Raw genomic sequence first — 18,683 nt, 5'->3', positions numbered from 1 at the left:
CTTGTACAAATAAGGAGAGATAGAACTCTGCCCAAAAACAAAAATTGCAAATTGATTTCAAGTTTCAAGTTTCAATTTTCCATTTTTAGACTTCCATCGAAAACAGAAAAACTAAGCTATGCCACAGACTGCAACATTGTCGTAGAAACAAAATTGCCGGTTAGTTCCATCTTTCTCTTCATTGTTGACAGGACTAAAATGAAAATACAAGTTTTGTTTCAATGTTCTACCGAAAGGAAAATAGTCAAACATTTTCAATTTGGCACTGTCTTATTTTTTATGATAAAAAGTCATGAAAATCACAAATTGACATCAATTTTCAATTTTTGATTTTAAACAAAAATTGAATGGACGAATGACCCACGGACCACGGGGTACGGGCTCTCGGGGTCTGTAGAAAACACGGGGTGTGGAAAACACCGAGCTGGTGTAAAACACACGGAGTCTCAGTGGAAAAGGTGGGGTCTAAGTAGAAAACAAGGGGTACATTTTTTTTCGCCAAAATATGAATTTTCCTGCCTAAAATGAGAAGTCCAAATTTTGTTAGTTTAAATTGCAGTGAAAATCAATTCAGCATCTCGAGGTGAAACGCGTTTCTCGATCAAAAAACCAAATTAAACGTTTCTTGAGAAAGAAAACCATTCAAGAGCCAACGTGTCGTGCATTGGTTTTCTTTTGGGGCGTTTATTTCGTTTTTTAGCAGCAACTTGCGTGTGGATAACAAAGGATCTAATAATAAAAGCACAAAGCAACATAACGCACCTCTGCACGGTATTCTGTAAAGAAAATATAAACTAAGGAAATTTAATTACATGCAATTATACTTTTTTTTTGAAAAAAAAGTATATATATAAAAAAGTATTTGTTCGAACAGTGAGCGCTATAAATTTTTATGCCATGACAAATGTGTATATCAAGTTTCCACAGTTGCCGTATTTGCTCGATTAAGCGCCGGTTATGCCTTGTAATTACAACCTCAAGAAATGGCTACAAAAATTACCGTAGAATATAAGGAATAAACATCGAGCTAAACTAGAATGTAGAAATAAAATATGTCTAGACAAGCCAGGCCAAATTTGAAACAAAAGCTAGGAGAGTTTAAAGGGTTATTAATCGAGAAAATACAGTAACCTTCTCTTAAATGCCAGTTCCAAAATAAATTCTGGTGTTCAAAATAAATTCTGGTGATGAAACAGAAGTCTGCGCAGTATTGTAGTTGCTTGGGTTAGTTTCAGTGCGAATAATCTCCACTCTTACGTATATGGATTTCGTTTTTGGTGTCTCCATACACATGAGTTTACAAAAAATGTCGCTCCAGTGAAGTTACAAGATTATTCCCCTTGCGTCAACTACCGACTGGGACGTCATTAGCGATATGCCACTGTCGTTTAATAAATGATCGGACTCCAGGTTTATAATTACTTTTGTATTATTTCATGTAGCTGTTGTGTTCATTAGTCGCGCGGTGAACGTAGGTCTGCAGTCGGAAGTGGTTATTAGCAATTGTATGGAAAGACTTTTTCATTGTTTAAGATACTACGCAAAACAATCTTTTCATTATTTCATTATTCACAATACGATACGATACGACACGACACGACACGACAGGACATGACACTACAGGACACGACACGACACGACATGATACAATACAATACGATACGACACGACACGACACGACACGACACGACACGAAACGATACAATACAATACGATACGATACGATAGCATGCATACCATACCATATCATACGATACAAGACAATATACAATACAATACAGTACAAGACAAGACAAGACAAGACAAGACAAGACAAGACAAGACAAGACAATACAATACAATACAATACAATACAAAATTATTGTGTTATACCCTTTGCTGTTCAGGTGTGACATCACATTAAGACCTTTTTCAAACGTAATCATAAAAATTACAATTTCCTCGATTGTGATTGGTTTAAAAAACTCCTATTTTCCACTAATTCACTTGCCAAGTTGTTATCGGACAGTTTGTTATTGGACAGTTTGTTATTGGACAGTTTGTTATTGGACAGTTTGTTATTGGACAGTTTGTTATTGGACAGTTTGTTATTGGACAGTTTGTTATTGGACAGTTTGTTATTGGTCAGTTTGTTATTGGACAGTTTGTTATTGGACAGTTTGTTATTGGACAGTTTGTTATTGGACAGTTTGTTATTGGACAGTTTGTTATTGGACAGTTTGTTATTGGTCAGTTTGTTATTGGACAGTTTGTTATTGGACAGTTTGTTATTGGACAGTTTGTTATTGGACAGTTTGTTATCGGACAGTTCAATAAGCCAATCAAATTCAAAGTTATAGTTTAAATCAACCAATCACATTCAAAATTGTACTTACGTGCGTGCGTGCGCGAGCGCGCTCGCTTTTGTGTTTTTTGGCGCGGTGACCTTAGAATGCTTCATCTCCTTTGTAGGTTTTTTAATGCCAATTTTCCCTTTCTTTCATAACTTGGCTATTCTTCTTTTCTCGGAAATTGTAATTTTTATGATTAATTGGTAATAAGACCTTGTGTCGTCCAATTCGGTCTGTAATCATACTCGTGATAAACAAATCGGACTCCCGCTGCGCGGTCGTCCGATTTTGTTATCAATCTTATGATAACCGACCGAATTGGATTCAACCCAGTCCTACTACCATTACTTATTAAAAATACACGCACAGTTACTGCTAAATAAAATAGATGTCTCAAAAGGAAACCAGTGCAGGACACGTTGGCTTTTGGATGGTTTTCTGTCTCACCAAATGTTAACTTTCCCCCCCTTTTTTTTTTTTTTTTTTTAATCGAGAAAAGCGTTTCTCGCCAAGATGCTGAATTGATTTTCATTGCAATTTAAACTAACAAAATTACGTCTTCTCATTTGAGGGAGGAAAGTTCATATTTTGGCGAAAACAAATGGTACCCCGTGTTTTCCACAAGACTTCGTGTTTTCCATTCCCCGTGTTTTATACAGATTCCGGGACTCCGTACCCCGGCCCCGCTTTTTTCATTTTTTTTTTTTTTTTTTTATGTAGCCCCCCTTTTTACCAGTTCGATTTAGCAGCGTTGCAGAATTAGCACCCTTTTACTGGATTAAATTTCATCGACTTACGTTATTTTCTAAATTTATGAGAAAATGATAAAATCCAAAATTTCGGATCTAATAAATACGATCCAAGCTAGTGGACTTCAAGACACTTTGTTATGTTCTATTACGTCATAGCTAAAAAAAATCGCGTAATAACCTTGATATGTCTTATTGAAACGAAACCCATGGCTGGGTTTCATCCCCATCTCGCCCCACGCCACCCCCACCTTACCCCTTCCTTCTCCTCGGTGGGGTACGAGTTTGCTTGTTACTCTCGAGGATTAAACCTACTGACATACTTTTTGCGTAACTTTTCTCAGATTTCTGCACAGCAATCTCATAAGCACCATATCAAATGAAACATTTTTCAACCTTAAATATCTTCGATATTTGTAAGTATGCAAATTAAAAACATTAAAAACACCACCCCCATTATGGACACTGTAGCCAGGGGTTTCAGTTGCCCATTAGAGACACATTGCGTCTTTGACAGTGAAATAATTTTATGATCTTGATGAATAGCTTACTGCGCCTTTCAATAACATGCGAAGATTAACCGACAAATGCGTTTTTCACTACCGTCAATCAAATGTTCGGCGGCTTCTCCCATCTTCCGGCTACTGCCGAGCGCGCGCCAATCAAATCATTGAGCACAGTTCAGACAACGAAACAGTGCTCGGCAGTAGTCGGAAGCTGAGAGGACCCACCGAACATTTGATTGACGGTAGCGGAAAACGCATTTGTCCGTTTGGCATTGAATTTTAGAGTTCGCATGTTATTGAAAGGCGTAGTAATACAACTTTCTCCAGCCTCAAGTAATATTTACGCTTATGCCTTCAAAACAAAAGAAGACTTTAAAATCTATAGTGAAGTCATTCTGTCATTCTTTATTGTCATAGCCCCTCAAAATTCCACAAGACCTCTATGCTTCAAGAGCTTTTATTTACAATTGCTCTACCATCACAGTTGCTATTGTAACATGCTTTCTGTGTGGTAGTGATTACTTCTTCGGTATCGCAGACAGTTTGTAAATCCGACATACTGAATGCTGTAATATAGCTGTGGAACCGATCTGAAATTGATAACGAAATGTTTGGATTTCAATTTTATTAGATTACTCAGTGAGAATCGTCTCCAGGAAATCCCTGATCAGGCATTCAAGACCCTGACAAATCTGGAAATACTGTACGTAAAAATTGAATTATACTCAACTGAATTAACAAAATATACATTATAAACTGCAGAGACTTAGTTTGCATAATGTAGGTAATCGCTTGATTTTCAGTGTCTTCTGGAACAAAGAGAACAAGAAAAGTTATGGGATCATCTTCTGAAATCTCCAGAAGAATAAAATTTCGCATGATCTTTGGATTACCATCAACATTCTTTCACCGGCTGTTTTCGAGTGATTTTCGATGATTTTTCTTCTTTTCTTTTTTTTCTTTTTTTTTTTTTTCATACGTAGTACGATGAAGTTAGTTGAAATAATAACCTTACTTACAATACTAACATTACCTACAGCAGCAACATTGCGTACAATATTAACGTCGCACGAAAGAATTTAGTCAGGCAAGAGAACGATAGCCTCAACGTTTTGGGGGGTTGGGTAGTAAATATAAAATGGTGCGACTTATGTCAGTATTGCTAACCTAGTCAGAGTTACGGATGTAGATTAAAGGATCCATTTCTAAAAATTGTCTCGCTAAAAGATTAAAAGAAGGTTACTTCTTGAAGGATAAACTTTGAAGTATCGGACTTCAACACGGCGTTATCCATGGGATAGTTTCCTAGTAACAATCGAACGTTTTCTACACTGTAAGTTGCTGACCGAGAGCTAACCCCCTCGGCTTTTGGACCAAGGTTGGGCCAAAAATACAATAGAAAAATCGATGATCCGTAAACTTGACAATAAGTACCAAGAAGATAAGGTTAGTAACATATCTCTCTGGCGCAGCAGGCCATTTTAGGTCGCGGAGTACCGTCTGCCAAAAGCGTAAACTAGTAAACAAACTTAGTGAGTTACGGCAACTGAGAATGATATGATATAGCTTATCGTCTCTCTCGGTTATGGACGTTTTTGTCTTTATTTAATTTTTTTTCCCTGTCACTTTAAATCAGGTTAGTCTGATTTGTTTATAATTTCATAATTGTAAAATGTCTTTTTTACGTATTTTCTAGATTGCTTTCAGATAACCCTATCGAGACTATTGGATCACAGGCCTTTGCCATCAATCCAAATGGAAAAATGTAAGAAAGCCTACTAATTGTTATTATAGTTTAAAATTAAAGTTTTCGTTGTCCTCATTGACCAAAACTGATCACGTGGTACGGTCTTGTGAGAGCAGATTCGATCAGGCGATGGAAAAGGCCATAGGCGTACTATTAGACGATTGTGCTCGCTCAGGAAAGTGGCTCAGGAAACACAGATTTGTCCTACAACGTTTTGCGTGAAGATAAAACACAAGTAACCCTCTTAAATTCCAAAGGAAAATTCATTATATGACGACGGAATTCCTTGTTAGATTTTATGCGAAAGCCCGGTGATGTCGCAGGTGGAATTCACGAGTCAGGGTTATGAATTTTCCTTGAATCGCATACCTTTCTTTTAAACCCTCATCCTACAACATATTTTACATACATATCATACCAACTGGGGTTTAGTCAGACCCCGTAACAAAATGTGCTAAAAACAACACCGGAATATCACCTTTAAGAAATTTTTCTGTTTCATTTTTTTTTTTTTTTTATTGTTAATTTAACAAATAACATACCACGTTGGTGCATTAATAACCCAATTATTAACTTTTTCCCACACAACATACACTTCAATAATTTCCTTTAAATCCCACTCAATAATAATTTTTAGAAAACTAATGGAAATTATACTTCCATTTGGTTATACAAATATTAACATAGCTCCTTGAAATTTAAGGAACGTGTTTACTTGTCAATTGGACAAACATGCCTAGGCAATTCAATTGTCCAGTAGTTCAAGTAGTACACTTGAATTTTCCTTGTGCTTCGCTGGGGTCATTTTGGACCCCAATAGGCAAATGAGCGTCAAGTTAACGTAGTCCTCTGCAATCTAGAAGTAACATTTGCATTTAAGTCAGCTAACAGATGGAGACAAATTCTTAAAATCGCGAAAATTATGTTTTACCATGTGAGCTATTGTGAATGTTTATTATCACCTGGGATCTCTTTGGACCCCACTTGATAGGATGAGAGTTAAATTAAGTGAAGGAAAACCCCGTTTCATTTACGTCTGTGTAAATGTTGCAATATTCAACGCGCCTCACTTTCAAGAGTCGCAGTTGCAATTGTACGCTGAATATCTCGCCTAGGTAACTAACAGCGTACAAGAATTCTCTGGGTTATGCGATCCTAATGTAAACGGATGATTAAATTACTAAGAAGACTAAAAGAAAGACATTAACGGTTTTTTGACGTTAGATTTCTTGAAATAATTGAAAAATGATGAGCGCGCGCACACAACTACAATTTCAAATTCAATCCGAGGGATCTTTCTAACAGTGAGGTGGCTTAGGGTGATTTTAAGACGTGATGTTTACAGAGTGGAAGAAAGTAAGAAATTTGGAAAAAAAATCTTGTTGGTGTAAGAAACAAATTTAGCCTGGGTGCCACGTGTGCCAATGATCCGGGGGGAGAAGGCAGAGATTTCAATTCTCGACAATCTTCATTGGCATAAAAACGAGGCTGATGAATAAAACAATGGTTCTCAACTGTTTTGACCACTAAATTAAGCCAAAATACATCAACAGCTTATAAATTACCCTGAATGCCTGGGTGTCACGTGTGTCAATGATCCAGGAGGAGAAAACGTGCTATTTCAATTCTCTACGATCTTCATCGCATGAAAATAAGGCTACTAAATGAAACCATGGTTCTTAGCAGTTTTGATCACCAAATTAAACCAAAAGACATCAACAGCTTATAAATTGAATGTGTGGTTCATTTAAATAGACTTTAGGTAATAGCGTCTTCTGAAATTAGCGTATTTCTTTGCTTTTTTCATTTACGTTCAATGATCTGACTTCAGAGCATGCAGTTGAATTTGAACTCGTTTTTTTGTTAGTTTTCCCTTGGTTATTCACTAGACGAATGAGAAACTGAGGAGTTAGAAAAATATACAATCGCTGCCAGGTATGCAAAGGATACGAGCGTTGCCATGGACAGAAAAGTTTGCAAAAGGTGCCAAATAAGGGAATCCTGTCGAAGATCAGTTTTGGTTTGACGTCAAAAGTGTGATCTGTAAACAAGTTTTGCTGTTGTATCAGTAATTGTTTTAGCTCCCAAGAAGCTCCAAGAGAGTTTTTTCTCCACAGTCTTGGTGAATGCATAGAGTTTTTTTGAATGAAGGAAGTCCTCTACAGGTGAAAAGCGCCCGGCTGCTTTCCATTTTTGGAACATAATTCTCAGGTTGGAAGTCCTCATATACCCATATTTTCATCAGATCTCTTCGTGAATTATATTTTCATTCTCTGGTAAAACACTTGAAACCTTTGTTCCATGGTACTCCTTGGAACAAAACCAACTATGCATGATGGCTTCCACTATGCAAATCAGGGGCATGATGAACAGTCAAGGAAGACAAGCAGAATTACTGGATTGTTAAAAAGACAGAGAAGACATTTCCCTTTATAGCAATTGAGCAGGCACATGGGCAAAATAATGCCATCGTCAAAGGTCCTAGTGGTGCACTGGGCTAAATCGCACGCCCAACGGTTTTTAAAGACGGATGGTTTCTGGCGCAGGGTTTTTGTTTGTTTGTTTGTTTGTTTGTTTGTTCAAGCGCAGTGCCTCGCTAAAATGACCCCATGCTGACAAGTCGTTAAAACACCATTAAGGTGGCATTTCTGCACAGAAGATAATCCAGATGCAAGTGCTTAAAATGGCAGATACGTGATTAAAACATTAGGAATCTTTTATCGAGGGGGCAACGTAGAAGAGCTTGTGAACATTGGAAATGGAGATTGTACATCAGGTGTTGTAACCGCGCATCGAAGTCCATCTAGAGTACGGGGCAGAATCGGGACAAGAATTTTGTGATTATAAATACAATGATCGAAAACAGAATTGTGTCTATTAATAATAGCATTACCTTTTAACGTAAAACGACGTAATGTGTGTGTGTAATTTGTTGTTGTTAATTTGTGTAATGTATGTTACGTTGTAAGTAATGCATTGTAAAATCTAATAATAATAAAAAAAGAATTGTAAATAAGCCAACTGTAATTTAATTAGGTGATTGTATATTGTAATATATGTATTGTAACTAGTGCATGTATAAATAGTGTAAGTATATACGAAGTGTAAGTAGCAAGTACAGTGTAAATGTAAATGTAAGTATAATATTAGTAGTGTAAGTAGTGTAAGTGTTTGTCCTGTAAATAATATTCCATTTCAAACAAAAAAATTAATAATACCATCAAGAAAAATCCGTCTGTACATATATAGCCACCCAGCATATCGAAGTGGAAAGCTCGGTGAATTTCTCATGCCCAAAAACTAACCCTAGTACCTACCATCTCTATACGAGTTTGGGAAGCTACGATTTTGGAAGAAGTCAGACCTCTTGACATACGTTAAGCCTGCCAGTACAAAGCAGCCTGACGCACCTCCACTCTATGATTCTCGGATCGTTGATGGCTCAGTTGCATCCACAACAGTTCGATAGCTAAGCTGAAAACACTTTTATTTCGTTCATTATAAATAATCGACAATAAAGTAATCGAGTGGTCATTGTTTGGGATACATACAAGGTGAACATCATCCGGCAAAGATGGCTCGGTGGAAAACGAGGGGCCGGGGTTTCGGGGTACGGGGTACGGGGTCCCGGGGTGTGGAAAACACGGGGTGTAGAAAACACGGGGTGTGGAAAACACGGGTCTAACTGGAAACTGACGGGGGAAACGTTTTTTCACTAAAATATGAATTTTGCTCACTAAAATAAGGACTCATTGTTATTTTAAATTGCAATGAAAATCAGTTCAGCTTCTCGGCGTGAAATGCGTTTTTCGATCAAAAAAACATATTAAACATTTCGTGACAAAGAAAACCATTCGAGAGCCAACGTGCCGTGCAGAGGTTTTCTTTTGCATGGGGCTTTTATGTTATTTTTTGCGGTAACTTGCGCGTTTTTTGTTTTGTTTTTGTTTTTGTTTGTTTGTTTGTTTTTTCTTTTTTTATGTACCTTTGAACGAGAATGATGAAAGTGTTTGGAAACTGGAAAGTTACTTTTTTAGAGTGCCAAATAGCCGTCCACCAAGTCTGTACGGGCATGTGACATGTAGTGATCCCTCCTTTTGGGTTCTCAGTTATGACTGATCCCCCTCCTGTCATCCTAAAAATCCAATGATCCCTCAAAAATCCTACCCCCCTCCCCTCCAGCAGTCTGATCATTTATGAATAGCTAGTGAGGTCCCAGTCGATAGTTAATGTAAAGGGAATAACATTTTGATTCCACTATAACAACATTTTTTTTTGTAAACTCATGTGTAGGGAGACACCGAAAACAAAATCCACATTCGTAAGAGTGGAGTTTATTCGCACTGAAATTAACCGGCAGGCAACTACAATAAGGGGTCGACTTCTGTTTTATTTAAAAGAACACCAGAATTTACTTTGGAACCGACATTTCAAGAGGGTTATTGTATTTTCTCGATTAATAACTCTTTAAATCCCTTTGGCTTTTGTTTGGCTGAGCCAGGCATATTTTCTTTTCCTTATTCTTTATATACTATGGTAATTTTTGTTGCCATTTCTACAGGTCTTACTTACAGGTATCCGGTTTTAAATCGAGTAAATACGGCAACTGTCGCTTTTCATGGTTAAAGATACTAAGCAAAAAAATCTTTATTATTTCAAATTTGTCATAAAAGTTAAAACAAAAATCTACGCAAGTTACTGCGAAAAATAAAATAGCCGCCCCATGCACAAGAAAACCAACGCACTGCACGTTGGCTCTTGAATGGTTTTCTTTCTCACGAAATGTTTGAAAAATGCGTTTCACGCCGAGATTTTGATTGCAATTTAAACTACTTCGGGACCCGGGCCCCGCGTTTTCCACCTACCCCGGCAAAGGTTCAGCCAGAGAGAAGAGAACTAAAGTTCAGAAAGCTGACAGCTGACGCCAAGATTCCTCTGAGCTGGAAAGCATTTTCCTTAGACAATACCAGCCATTAAGATCTCTTTTCCCCGCTGACAAGCAGAGTTGCAAACTTTAAGTTTCCAGAGATCAAGGAAGTAAACTCTGCCTCCGACGAATCCGTTGTTGAAAGCAGGGGCTCTACTTTTATACAGAAATGCGTCCCCTAGAGAGCTGACACGAGGATAGCTGTTCATCTTCAACAGGTGCTGAACAATGCATACAGTCAGGTTCTCGTACGCACAGTTCTCGTGCGCACAGTGGATACAGGTGTTCTTGTCATAATGATAGGGCCTTTTCATTATACAGTATTCATCTGCAGTGCAATCTAAATTAGTTCGGACATGGAGAAATATGTCCAGTACATCAGTGTGGGTTTCACTAACGAGTATCTTGGACCTAAAACATATCGGGCATATTTCCCGACAGTGCCGACATATCGGGCACTATTTTATTGATTGATTAAACCCAGCAACCTCCTGTTTCTTGGCAAGGGGAAGAAGTCTGCTTGCAACGCATAAAAGTTGTTCACTGTCATGACGGAGGCATTCAATTTCCTATAAGACCACCCTTAATATGAGCTGACCAAGCATGATTCCATTTTCAAGCTTCTGGACCGATTTACTGATCACAGTAGTTCTTTACAACAAGACTAGCAATGGGTTAAATGTAAATGAATCCCTCAAAGAAATCTTCATAAACAAAAACAGACCCCAAGGGCAACATACCTCGTACATGGGTAAATTGCGTGCGTGTTTCATTTCGACCTATTCTAGTGTTTTTATACTAATAAATGTGTAACGAAAGGGACAGAAGTAACAAAGTTGATTTCTAATTTTGCTTATGTGGGACTTACTTTTTACAGCACGCTTTAAAATCGGAGAAGTTTACCAAAAGTAGCATCTCGGTACACAGGCCTGTTGATGGTTTCTTCACCAGAGAGATGGGCTAGAGTGACATGAATGGCAGGTGTGGAAACCTGTGTGGATGGCCCTTTCTATTGCTGGTTTGCACTGTCACACCATCAAAAATGAAAATCGTAACCATTCAATAAATCAGGAAAGTCAAGAACCTGGGATATGATTGAAATATAAAGGACCTCGCCAAGATTTAGGTCTGTGTGGTCTTTCATTTGCGCGTTATTCGGAAAGGTGTCTTATCCAAATTTATAGAGCTTTGTATGGAGATCCCATATTTGTGTATCTCGGAGGGGCACCAACATGGCGGCTTGAAGTAACAGAATCATCTGTCATTGAGTTTTGCCATTGAAACGAAAGGTTATTACTCTAGAACTCCAACGCATTGAAATCAATACTCATTCTATTGAAACAAATGTTCAGATAGCATAAACTTAAGCGATAACTCATTTTTTTGACCTACGCGAGGCCCTTCTCGGGCCGTTATTTTGATGTCAGGGAACGCATAAACTTCGAGAATTATATGTGCTTTGTAACAAAATTTGAAACCCCGTCGAGCTTAAACGTTGGAAAACGTCGTTATTAAAGGGTCTTAAATCTGATTAATTTTAAACTTCAGAAAGATTAGTAAGTTTTAGTCACATGAAAACGAGCAATAGGAGCCATAGCCTGCCTTGAGCTCCTTACATGTGGCTACAAACAAGGATGTGCTGGCAGATGCAAATATTCCAATCTAATCTCCTATTAAGATCATTAACCGGATCCTAATAGAATATGTTCACAACTCCATGTTACCTGTCAGTTTTCAAAGTTGTTTTTGATAACTGGAAACACCCAGACGCCCACCGCCCGAATACTTGATTTGATTTCAGTCAAGCTTGCCGTAAATCTATTTTCATCGTACGACTTTCAGTTTTCAAAATAAATATGTCAATACAGGATGTGTGTGCCCTTCTATATTTTATTCTGCAATGACATTGTTGGTCCACATTTAGTGTGTGCAAGAAATATCGGCACGTGATTGTCACGCGACTACATCATAAGCACAGGTACTATTTCTTTGTGAAATGAAAAGAGTACCCAAATAATTATTTCTGTTTCTGAACAAATTGTTACCGATTATAAACATCTGACTTTTTTTCCAAAAACATGCCCACAGATTTGAACCCCTTCTTTCCTGTAACCTGTGATTTTGTTGTTGTTGTTGTTGTTGGCTTTCCTGATGGCAGCAGCTTGTAAAACTTACTTACTTAATCCTCTTCGTGTTTCGAAACACAGAAGGCCTTGGCGAAAGTGCGCCATTGGCTTCTGTCGGGTGCTCGTCGTTCCAGGTGACCCCATGCCCAGCTGTTCTCCTTCATCTCTTTCTCCACTGTCCTCCTCCATGTTTCTTTGGGTGTGCCTCTCTTTCTACGGCCATCAGGGGTCCACTTAAGGGCAACTCGTGGTAGTGCTGTTGGTGGCATGCGCAGCACATGACCAATCCATTTCCATCTCTTTCGCCGGACTTGCTGTGTTCCTGTTCTTCTGCGCAAGTCACAGTTTGAGATTGTCTGGGGCCAGTATACACGGAGAATCCTGCGCAGGCACTTGTTCTGGAAGACGTCTAGCTTGTGGCTGATGGTTTTTGGTCATCTTCCAGGATTCTGCGCCATACAGTAGAGTGCTAAAGACATTGCTTTTGAAGAATCGGATCTTTGTCTTCTGGCTGATGGTTTTGGATCTTCAAGTGCCTCAAAGTGAGGCAAAGGCCTGGCTTGCCTTTGGGATCCGAGATAGGATCTCTTCTTGTACATCTCCGCTGGTGGACACCTTAGATCCCAGGTAGGTAAAGTGATCAACCTCATCTACCACTTCCCCATTCACCACGATGGATTTATTGGTTCTGCCACTCATCCTCAGATGCCTTGTCTTCTTAAGGTTGATCTTCAGGCCTAAGTTGCCTGCTGTAGTTACCAAGGCATTGGTCTTTGCCTGCATGTCTTGGTGTCGATGGGCGAGCAGCGCAATATCATCTGCATAATCAAGGTCTTCCAAGACACTGGTCAATGTCCATCTACTCCCTCTTCCTCCACCACTAGTCACTTGTTTCAAAACCCAGTCGATCCCCAAGATGAACAGAAATGGGGAGAGAATAAACCCTTGTTTCACACCCTTGGTCACGCTGAAGGCGTCCGTAAGCGCTGCGTTGCAAATAACCTGGGACTTGAAGTCACTGTAAAGCATCTTGAGGACATTTACCAGCTTTGATGGAATCCCGTAGTGCCTCGATATCTTCCACAGGGAATCTCAGTGAATGCTGTCAAACGCCTTCTCAAAGTCAATAAAGTTGGCATACAGGGGAGCATTTTATTCCTTGCTCTGCTCTAGAATTTGCCTCAGGGTGAAAATGTGGTCAGAGCAAGAGCGTCCAGGGCGGAAACCAGCCTGTTCCTGCCTGATGTACTCATCCAGTGTTGCAGCCAGTCTTGTATGGATGATCTTGCTGAAGACCTTGCTGGTAATGGGGAGCAGAGTGACGCCTCTCCAGTTGTTGAAGTCACCCAGATCACCCTTTTTGGGTAATTTGACAATGAGCCCGGTCTTCCACGCTTCAGGAATCGTCTCGCTCTCCCATCTCTCTAAATATGCACATCAAAAGGCATGGTGTTTCAGTTTCTTCAGCCTTGAGCATTTCTACTGTCACTTCATCTGCTCCACCTGCCTTCCCGCTCTTCATCGCTTTGATGGCAGCTTCCACCTCTTCCAAGGTAGGTGGATCTATGCAGATGTCCAAGTCCTCTACTGGAATCTCAGCTACCTGTCCAGGTTCTGGCCTATTTAGAATGCTTTCAAAATGTTCCTTCCAGCGTGCCAGCTTTTCTGCTTCTTTCGAAAGAACATTGCCTTTTATTTCTTTTACAGGGACATCGTTGTTTTTAAAACCATTATTTGACATTTTGTTAATTCTATATAGGGTCCTCAGATCTTGTCTACCAGCAGCCGCTTCTGCCTCAACCGCCAGTCTCTCTACAAATTTTTTTCTTGCCTAGTTTGGTCATTTTTTTCACCTCATGGTCCAGTTTTGAGTATTTTCTCCTCAGCTAGTCACGGACGCGTTCTGACTGGGTGGAGCTCACTCGCTGCTTGACTCCTCTCCTTGTTTCTATTTTCTCCCAGGTCCCCCCTTGTGTCCATTCCTCCTTCTTCCTCCTTTTAAATCCAAGGACCTTCTCTCCCGCTTCCTTGAAGGCCTGATTAAAGGAGTCGATGTTCATCTCCTGTCCTTCCCCCAGGATTTGGAAGCGGTTCTTTAGCTCCCGTCTAAAAGCTTGTCTGATCCGGTCATCTCTCAGTTTACTGGAATCGAACTGGTGACCCCTTCGCTGTCCTCTTCGTGCCCTACGCAACTTCAGTAAGACAACTGACACCAGCAGGTTGAGATCACTGGCGACATCTGCTCCTCTGTAGGCCCTTACATCTTGTAAGGAGCTTCTCCATTTTCCGTTGATCAGAATGTGATCTATCTGGCTTTTAGTGGCTCCACTGGGCGAGGTCCAAGTGGTCTTGTGGATATCTCTATGCTGAAACAAGGTACCTCCTATGACCATGTTGTTTTCATCACAGAAGTGACACAGCCTTTCTCCATTGTCATTGATGGTACCTATACCGTGCTTCCCCATCACACGGTCCCTGCCAATGTTATTATTCCCGGGTCTGGCATTCAGGTCTCCCAACACCATAAGAAGGTCGTGTGTTGGGACCTCATCAGGCACTGCCTGCAGCTGGTCGTAAAAAAGCATCTTTGTCTGCCTCCTCAGCATCTTCAATGGGAGCATAGCACACTGTCACCGTCAACTTGGTGTACTTTGAGTTGAAACTGGCCTTGAGCAGTCTCGATCCTGATGGTGTCCATTCGATAAGTGTCCTCTCCATTTTCCTGCTCATGATCAAGGCCACTCCTGCTGTGTGATGGCCATCCAATCTGCCCGAATATAGTATGGTATGTCCGGATGATAATGTTCTATGTCCCGACCCTATCCAACGAGCCTCACAGACCCCAAGGATATCAAGGCCGTAGTTATGAAACTCCTTTACCACTTGGGCAAGCTCGCCGGTCTGGTACAAAGTTCTTACATTCCAACAGGCTATTCTAGTCTTCTCTTTCGGTTTCAAGGAATCCGCAGTCGGGGTGTCAACTCCCTGCAGGGTTTGGTTGACATCCGTCATCTGTCCAATCCCCTGGCTAGTATCATCCCCGTCACCACCAATTATTGTTTCTCTGACGTTGGTTTCCGTAACAATATATATATATATTTTTTTTTTTTTACGGGATGGGGTTGTTAGCCCTATGCACAACCCTCCTCTTTTACCCGGGCTTAGGACCGGCTGGATATACCCAGACTGGACTGGATATACCCAGGCAGAGTTGCTTGTAAATCTTAGCTAGCATGAAATGTAGAGAGCTTATTTCTGTACGTTTCACTTATTCATTTATCTCTCTTTAATCATTCATCTCTGCCCCCCTCCCCACTGCTTTATTCAATTGGCGTTAAGTTTAGCCCAGGCTACACTCGTCTGAATTTCAGTTCGCGCCGTGACTCGGAGAAGGCGCTGATCTATTAACGTTCTACTACTGCTGTCTAAAGGAAGTCTGCCCGAGGACATCATTAAGTCCAATGAAGGCGCAAGTCTAACGCTTTGCTGGCAAGCGTCGTTCATTATCGTGCATGAGATGTACTGAAACGGCACGTTATTTAGCCCCGTAATATTAGGCCGTTAGCACTGTGGTGATAATGTCGTGCTTGCTTTAGACAGCAAAGAACTTTAGCGCTAGCTGCATCAATTTGGACTTAAAAGTGCAATGGACTAGACATTTCTAGCTGCTGTTGGCGTTACCTGGGTTGAACTTTGATGCGGCTTAAGACTTTCCCACTCGATGAAAAAAAAATACAAGTACATTCGGGACATTGCTATTTCCGAGCAAAACATGGCCACAAACCGAGTGAATAAAATCTCGTCAAAGGCCGATCGTGGGTAGAATTTCCTTGGTTCATCAATTTTAGGCGTTTTCGGCCTAGGTAACTATCAGAACTGTCTTTAATTCGGAAGTGCGGAAGAGATTTACTTCTGTGACTTCCGGTCGACAATTGAAGTACCGACAACTTCCGCAGTGTTCGTTTACTCATAATTATGGCCTAGTCTGTTTCACGTTCAATCGATTCTCCATGTAGGAAGCTCTTTTTCAGTCCCTTTAGGACGATGCAGGCCTTTAGGAAGCTGTAGATCAGCTCTCCGCCGAGGTTTGATATGTGTACGTTTGTGTTGATTTAGACGCGAATTTCATGTTGGAAGCTCTCTTAATTGTACAATTCATGATTCAATGAAAAGACGGTGAATTTAGTCTTCCTGGCCTCAAAAGGCATACAGGAGAGATATTGCGTTTTATTTGAGCTACGATAAGCCTTGTGGAAGGCTATCTTTAGGACATAATCGTATCAAGATTATCAGTGACAAGTCAAATTTTGTGGCTATGTTTTTGCGAATACAGACAGACATATTTTAAAACATTTAAATGTACATGTCCCGTTTTCGCGCTAGCAAAGAGTGACACAAATGAATTGCTGTCATGCACCCACCCCCCGGATGATCAGATCATGTGGCACCCAGCCAAAATTTGCTTGCAGTATCGTAACGAGTTTGTGTGCCAAATAGGGTTAAAGATGTGCTTTCTTCCAGTCGGTAACGACTTTTTTCCCCTTAACCACCTCACTATAAAGCGTGAAGTTTAATAATACTTCGAGAAAGAATTGAAAATCGTTATTTGGAGTAGATTTCAGTTAAAATTCTACTAAAACGATTAGATTCTTCGCTCTTAATTTCTTTGAGGTGATAGTTGATGAGGGTGAAGATCTTACCATGCAACTATCACCCCATAGAAATCGAGAGCGAATAATCTAATTGTTAAATAGTTTTCAGTAATACTCTGGGATTCGCAAACTCTATTTTAGACCTTCTTTAGAAACCTAGAGACCAGCTCTCCGCCGGGGTTTTGATATGTGTAGGTTATGTGCGGGTTATTGTATTAATTTAGACTTGCAATTTAATGTTGAAAACACTGCTAGTTAAAGTGGTATTATGATCAAATTTTTACCCTCTGATTTTTTATGTGTATCACATAGAATTTCATGAAAGAATAAAAATGCCGTTTACCATTTGTAAATATCTGCATTAGTTCCGGATATATTTAAGTTTGAAAAATGTGTAATAAAATATGCAAATGGTGACTGATGACGTCATACACTCAAACCAATATTTTATCAGACAGAGAGACAGACAGACAAATTGTTTCAACACGGTTTCTCTTCGATTAAAAAAAAATTGGTTTGCAAAACAATTACACAAATTTCATGATATATCACGTATATAAATGAAGCTATCTCGGTCAATTTGAAGCACAGATCATTGGTACTTGGTGAGCTATTGGTTCTACAAGAAACACAACTATGGCCTGCGGCTATAAAAAATTATGTTCCCATGGCAACTCACTTTTTCCAGTCCCTACCCACGTGATTTCAATATGTTAGTGATTTTCCGCTCAAAAAACATTAAACGAGGCCGCGAACGCGAACAAAACATATTTATATGCTTGCTCGATCATGCATATGAGGCACCATAAACAAAGTCAAAATGGAACACCAAAGAGGGCCAGAAAAGCCTTTAATATTGGGGAGGTTCTGAAACCAGTATGTTGCCATGGTAAAAAAACTGTTAAGCTGGTATTGTGGAGCATATTTAGCAGAATATTTAGCACATAAAGATTGTTACTACTACTAATTTTACTGGAAAGAATCAAACATTTTTGATACAAATTGGCTGAGGAATCTTTCTTCATCATATTTGATCAAAATTTGGTTGAGTGACTGACGTCATTACTTAGCTAATTTGCATATTTTAAAAATTTGAATACCTCTGGAACGAAAAGAGATATTTGAAAATAGTAAACAGCATTTTCTTCCTATACAGACTACTTGTTTATAATTTAAAATGGCTTAGGTAGGAAAGATGCGATTTCGTCATAGCACCCCTTTAAATATGCCCAACTCATGATTCAATGAAAAGACCGTGAAATAATTTAGTGTTTCTGGCCTCAAAATGGTATAAGCCTTGTCGGAAGCTAGCTGTAGGAAGGGAATGTATCAAGATTACCAGGGACCTGTCAAATTCTGTTTTTGCGAATACAGACAGATGTGTTCTTAACATACCGTAGAATTCCGAAAATAACGCCTCCCCGAAAGTAACCTTAATTCTTTACGTTCCTATTGAATTCCGAAAGTAACGGTCCCACCGAAAGTAACGGGGCCACCTGAAAATAGCGGCCCTTAGAAGAAGTCACTACAAGAGAAAAGTTTTGTTCTCAAGCGCACTGCGTATGGAACAGCCTGACTGCAGGACTAAGCAACTTGAAGAGTTCTTTGCAATTTTATTTCGAAATAAACTGAATGTTTCTTTAATC

The 18,683-nt window shown here is 39.6% G+C and overlaps 1 long non-coding RNA gene across 1 annotated transcript in view; it reads right to left on the bottom strand.

The window, feature by feature from the left end:
• Nucleotides 1-18,683, bottom strand: part of LOC149098949 (uncharacterized) — a 179,350-nt gene that overhangs the window by 155,066 nt on the left and 5,601 nt on the right. The window lies entirely within an intron of this gene.

The sequence above is a fragment of the Orbicella faveolata genome, unplaced genomic scaffold (assembly GCF_042242905.1).
Source record: "Orbicella faveolata isolate gen_17 unplaced genomic scaffold, um_ofav_v1 contig_46, whole genome shotgun sequence".
NCBI lineage: Eukaryota > Metazoa > Cnidaria > Anthozoa > Scleractinia > Merulinidae > Orbicella > Orbicella faveolata.
The sequence above is the reverse complement of the archived record's forward strand: the minus strand, read 5'-3'. Positions and strand labels throughout refer to the sequence as shown.